We start from the raw sequence: 6,915 nt of genomic DNA on the forward strand, positions 1-6,915 counted from the left end.
GGCGTCCGGGCCCGAGCGGGCCTCAGATGGGCTCGGCGGGCCTGCAGCGAAGTGGGGCGCTGGGGGGACACGTGGGGGCGCGCTAGAGGAGGAGGGAGGCGGCGCTGCAGAGGTAGCGGCTCCGGATTGGCTGGAGTGAGGTGGCCGGGCACGGCGGACATGTCCGGGCGACGGGATCTTTGTCCGGCGGCGCGGAGAGGAAGAAGGTTAGGGTTTGTGTGTGAATTTTCGGGGGGAGGTGCAAATATATAGGTAGAGGGAGCTAGGAGACTCCAAATGAGGTGTGGTTTTCGCCCACACGATCGTGATCGAACGAACGAGAGCATGGAGGGGGTTTGGATGGGTTATTGGGCTATTTTGGAGGGGTGTTGGGCTGCATCACAAAAGAGGCCTTTGCGGTTACCCGGTTAACCGTTGGAGTATCAAACGACCTTCAAATGGAACGAAACTTGACAGGCGGTCTACCGGTGGTGTACCAAGGCCGCTTGACAAACCTCGGTCCATTCCGAGAATGTTTAACACCCGCTCACAACAAGAGACAAAAGGGGGACGCCGGAGGGCATAGGAGTGCCGGATTGCAAAACGGACAACGGAGAAAATGCTCGGATGCATGAGACGAACACGTATGCAAAAAGAGATGCACATAATGACATAGCAAAGTGTAACACGCAAGCAGCTGACAAGGCAACGACGGCGGATAACTGGCGGACACCTGGCGCATCGGATCCGGGGCGTTACAATATCGGTGTGAGTTGTGCATTGTATTTGCCATGCTTACTATTTACTTGTGATTAGTCTAATAAAAAAAGTGCTGATATTTCCAGCAGTAGTGGTGATGAACTTCTTTAAGTATATAGGATGAGATGATGAGAGTGACGTTTTGGCACACGGGAGTGCGCGCTCCTCATTTTTAAAATGTGTTTTGAACGTATTTTGATATGTCAAAAAATTGCAAACAAAATTTTGGCACGTGCATCTCCATATTGTACATGCTCACAAAGTCGTTTCGCGAAAAACCGACAAGTTATATGTCGTATTTGAAAAAGACAAAACATGATGTTAAAAAGTGCTTTACATGAGACATTTCTTTTTGTCTTTTTTACACAAGCCAACGTCAATTTTCTCCGAAACTTGATATGCACACAATATAATGTCGAGATGTATACACCAAATTTCTGTTTGGAATTTTTCCGCACATTGATATATTCGTTCCGGAGCCCGCGCTCCCATGTGGCAAACCTTTAATAGTGTCCTTGAAGAAAAAGAAAAAGGAAATATTCAAGGTTGTAGCTGTTCCCATGTGCACAGTACATAGGGCCCCACATCGTCGAGTCGTCTCTAGCGGTCAAAAGCTTAACCCCCGCGTACGCACCTTTCTCTCTGGCCCGCCACGTCCATGGCCGAAGCGCGCCGCCATGCCTCACCGCTGGGGATTCGAACCCGGTGCGCGCGCCCTATACTCGCTGGTGGCGGCTCAGGGCGCCGCTTGCCCTATTCGCCACATCGTGGTGAGTCTGATATTTATTTCTGGATCGGTTGCTAGATTTCTCCTCGGGTACCTGTTTCCAAGGGATTGCCATATATTCCGTGCAGGTGGGATGCTTTTGTCCCTGGAATGCTCTCCAGCGGATAGCTCGTCGCCAGCGTATGCATTCGTATACTAACGCGTGTGTATATGCAAAGGGAGGAAGAACATCTGAGCCTCAGATAAGCAAGGCTGCCTCAGATAAGAACATCTGACTCAATCGGACATGCACAGTTTGAGAGATCATTATGTGTCTTCGTTGTCCACCGCTGTTTTTTGTTTCTTTAACCATGGTTCTGCACACGATATTCTGGGGATACATATTTTCCAATGAATCTTGCCTCATAGACTAGCATAATAAGTAGGAGTAGTATGCTTTGATGGGCTTGGCTTCAAAATCATTGCTTTGGGGGCGGCAATTTCTCAACAATCAAGGGTAGCTTTACCTAGGACAGGGGCAGCCCCTCAGATCTTTGAAGGCTAAAATCAAGGGCATGACACCAAAATAATGCACATGTGTGTAAAACAAAATAGGGTACGTGTGCGTGCCGCTTTGGGTGGTTTCCAAACCCTCGGATCTTATTTTACCACAAAATTTTGCACGCACCTTGCCCACCTGAGCATCCTCGATGCCAAAAAAATTCAGAATTTTTTTTATTTTTTTGCTATTTTTTTATTTTACTGTTCACTTCAGTGTATGTTTACTTTTGTTTTTTTTTGCTGCGTGCTCCTCGAACTTCCAAACATGATGAAAATTTGCATGCATGTGGCGCACCTAAGTATCTTCGATGCCATAAAATCTCAGATTTTTTTGAATTTTTTTGCTATTTTTTTTCGAATTTACTGTTCATCTGGTGCACTGTTCACGTGTGGTCAAAACCGGGTTGACTCAGCAGCAGGGACGAAAAGTGACCGGTTTCGAGAGTTCAGGGTGCACTCTGTCCGGTTTTAGAGTTGAGGGACGAAAACTAAACTTTGCGAAGAGTTGAGGGACGAAAAGTATACTTTTCTCTTTATATTATTATTTCAGTAGATGTACGGGTGCGACAACACGCGCCTTTATGTTTTAGTAAGTAGTATGCTTTGAGGGGTTTGGCTTCAGTATCAATGTTTTGGGGGTCGTAATTTCTCAACAATCTAATCACAAGACACCCAAGCAAATGGCCAGCTTCACCTAGGACAGAGGCAGCCCCTCAGATCTTTGCAGGCTTAAATCAAGGGTATGACATCAAAATAATGCACCTGTGTGAGGTATATAACAAATCAGGATCCCGATTCCCTTCCTCCTGGTTCACATCGCCTTGGCCTTTTCAGTTTTCCATTGCCCCCGTCTAAGCATGAGGGCGAAATTGCTTCTCTCCATAAGAATTCTATATCAAACAGGTAATTCTAGTAATATCCTGTGTTCTTGCATCAAGCTGAGCACAGAGCACTCCTACTATGTCCTACTTGTAATAATATGCATGCAAAAGCATAGGTCTCGTTGATATCAACATTTTCTCTATAGACTGTGTATGGAGTATACTTTCTCCATCCGCGAATAAGTGTATGTTTGGCTTTAAAATTTGTCCAGAAAATAGTGTACTTATATCTTCCCAATACACTTTAAAATAAAATAAATGCCTCTCTCTCATCACACGGTAATCAAGACCAATAACATTCAACACATGGTCTCCTCACTTTCTACATACACTTAGCTTATTGGAGGTTGGGTAATTAAAGAGGACAGAGATGATGGCTTGCACCTTCCAAATTTCTATTTGTACACTTATCGTGGACGGAGGTAGTATTTTACAATCTTCTATTTTTATGAAATGAACCTAGTTACAGTAAATTGAAGTTCAACCAATCTTATGATGTCTTTAATTGTCGGGGGTAAAATCCCCTCTTGTAAAACATACTCAAGTAAGCACATTGATATTGGTTCACATTCTGACTCAGGCAAGCCACACCTCTCCTCCTTTTAGGAATTTGATCTTGGTTTGCAAATGAATAATCAAGGGAGCAATGTTAAAAAATTCCTTCATGCTAATGGACATGTGGTTCTTGAAAGAGTGGATAACAACTATAATCTAAGATCTTTCACTCAAAAAGAGATAGAAGACATCACTGGTGGGTATAGAATTGTGCTGGGAGAAGGGGGCTTCGGTAAGGTTTACAAAGGAAAACTCGATAATCATCGTCCAGTCGCAGTAAAGATATACAAAAATGGAACCAAGAAAGAAGAGTTTGCCAAAGAGGTGATAGTGCATTCCCAGATAAATCACAAGAATGTTGTCAGACTGTTTGGTTGCTGCACAGAGGTAAATGCTCTTACAATTGTTATGGAGTTTGTATGCAATGGCAACCTCTACAACATCCTTCACTGCTGCAGCAGCAATGGTAATGGTTCTATACCCTTCCCTTTGGACAAGCGTTTGGACATTGCCATTGAGTCAGCTGAAGCATTATCATGCATGCATTCAATGTACAGTCCTGTTCTTCATGGTGACATTAAACCTGCTAACATACTACTAGGTGAAAATCTCCGGCCAAAGATATCGGATTTTGGGATAGCAAGATTGCTTGCTGCTGATGAGACACAACATACCAGATATGTCATTGGTTGCATAGGTTACATGGACCCTTTGTTTTGTCAGAGTGGGAGACTAACACCAAAGAATGATGTATACAGTTTTGGAGTCGTTTTGCTGGAAATCATCACCCGAAAGAAAGCTGTGGATGGGAACATCATCCTTGCTCAAACTTTTGCTGAAGCCCTGAGAAAAGGGAAAAAGATGAGACAACTGTTTGATGTGGAAATTGCGAATGACAAAAAGAACATGAAATTTCTTGAAGATGTTGCAAAACTAGCAGCCGAGTGCTTAAAAATGGAGGGCAAAATGCGTCCTGAAATGGTTGAAGTAGCGGATAGACTTAGAACAATTAGAAAAGCTTACCACCAGCGCAAGGGCAGAAGTTCTGCAGGTAATAATGAATTTGTATGGCCCTTTCCAATTGGGATGTCAATTTTAATAGTTCCTCTCTCGTTCAATTAATGTCGAGTCTGCCTCACTAGTTGTTTTCCTATATATATATTACATTTGAACTCAGTTATAATGGTTAACTCAATAATTTGTGAATCGATAAAAATACACCATTTTTATTTCAAAATATTAGTATATAAATATCAATAATTTTCCTTGTGTGCTATCAACATGCTTTGTGTTTCTCATTCCTGGTGTCTTATTGGTGGTTCAGTGTACCAGGTCAACTACGTAGAGACCAATTTCATTTGTTATCACATTAGAAACTTGTTGATAAATATTTGTTGTGCCAAATAGTAGAACTAAATAATCGAATGTTTCTTGAAGAGCTTCTCATTTTTAAATCTTCATTTCAATTTTCTCCTAATGCAGGTAGCAACTCTGGTCTTACTATAAGTGGAAAGACAGAGGATGTGGCTTCCCCGATCACTATTACCACTGCCACTGTCAACAACACTGACGGAATTCCACCATCAGTGGTACCAACCATTTTCATGGCTGAACTGAAGGAAATAACTAGGAACTTTAGCAATGATGGTCTAATAGGAGAGGGCTCAAACAATAAAGTTTTTTTCGGAGTGCTGAAAGATGGACATAAATCTGCGATCAAGAAGCCTAGGCGGCCTAGTACAAAAAATATTTTGGAGGTCATGGCTGCGTCCCCTGACTTTTTGCGGGTTCCGATGGTCTCAAGATTCAAACATGAAAATGTTATCCAGCTTCTTGGATACTGTGTTGAAGGAGACAACCACATTCTTGCTTGTGAGTATGTATCCAGGGGATCGTTGTACGATATTCTTCATGGTGAGTTGTTACTTCCAAATTTTTATGTGCTCTCTGGTATTTAGCGAGAGCACATAAATATTACACGCAATCCAAGCAAGGCCAAATAGGAGAGGGGCACTTTGTTGTGTGAATATTCATGTTTGTGCCAGATCAATCTTAATCTGGGGCGTTTATGAGCCAAAAGATATATATATATATTATCAAACGATAACAAGTATCATCAAATTGATCAACTGGTATGAATATTGGATTAAAAAAAATTATCTCGCAAAAAAGCTGATATTCTTGTGGCTTATGATCACAGGTAAGAAGAATGTCAGGGGAGCCGAACCAGGACCGGTTCTATCCTGGGCGCAGCGTGTGAAGATATCCATGGGTGCTGCAACTGGGCTAGAATTCCTCCACGAGAAGACACAGCCTTGCGCTGTCCACAATGGCATCAAATCCAGCAACATATTTCTCTTTGACAGCGACGTTGCGAAAATTGGTTGGCCTGATGTTTCCAGACGGCAGCCCCCTATAGACAATATCTTTTTGGATCGTATTAACTTTACTACCTGTTACGGTTATGATGCGCCTGAGTATGCAACAAAATGTTTCACTGCTGTCAGATTCTTCCACCGGTTTTGAAAATCAGTACTCTCCTACTTATCTAGTCTTTTGTCCTGTCAGGTATGTAATGAACGAACAACTTTCTACAATGAGTGATGTCTACAGCTTTGGGGTCGTGCTGCTGGAACTTCTAACCGGTCGAAAGGCAATTGATCATACACTACCATGTGGCCAACAATCCCTCGTGACGTGGGTACGTATGCATTGGATGCGCTGATATAATTTGTTCAGAAGATGCGATAGCGAAACTCTAATGACATCAACATGCAGGCTACACCAAGACTTTCTGAATGCAAGGTGCAAGAATGCGTGGATCCGAGGATGGGAGGAGATTACCCTCCTAAGGCTGTCGCTAAGGTATGTTCTTGAACCCTTTTTTTTCTTTTACCCAAAACAGTAGGGGAAGGCCCTACGCTTAAATTTTTATATGTAAAAAAGGCGCAATTGCGTGAGATCATGTTTCTTAAAATTAATTTGAGGCACACCGTCGATCATCCGAGAATCAAACAATCACACGAGCACGACATCAACATTTTTTTATTAGGTTCATCCATATGGCTACATCCCCAGGGCCTGACTACGTGCGTTCCTCCTCATGACGCCGTTACAATACCGCACACCAGCCACCCGGGTGCCGACACACGTTGCCGGCTCCCCTGCGTGCTTGTGCTATTATATTGGCATAGGTTACATCGTGTGTCTACCCCCTTATATATAAGAGGCCTAGGATACAAGTGTCCTATTAAGACACAACTCTATATCCTATCCCCAGAGTCCAACTGTAATCTAACTTGTAAAATAATATTCGATACAATTCTAACAAACTCCATCTTGGCGAATATCCTTGACCACCTTGAATTCGTTCATGTGTCGAACCAGGGACGGATTCAAGGGGCGGCGAGACCCCCCCTGACGATCGTGTCGCCCCTTAATATCGATCGATTGTTCGCTAGTTTTTCTCGCTAT

General features: G+C 43.1%; 1 pseudogene; it reads left to right on the forward strand.

The window, feature by feature from the left end:
* The first annotated feature begins 1,415 nt into the window (after positions 1-1,415).
* LOC119315470 overlaps positions 1,416-6,915 on the forward strand; it is a 7,115-nt pseudogene continuing 1,615 nt past the window's right edge.

The sequence above is a fragment of the Triticum dicoccoides genome, chromosome 6A (assembly GCF_002162155.2).
Source record: "Triticum dicoccoides isolate Atlit2015 ecotype Zavitan chromosome 6A, WEW_v2.0, whole genome shotgun sequence".
Taxonomy (NCBI): Eukaryota; Viridiplantae; Streptophyta; class Magnoliopsida; order Poales; family Poaceae; genus Triticum; species Triticum dicoccoides.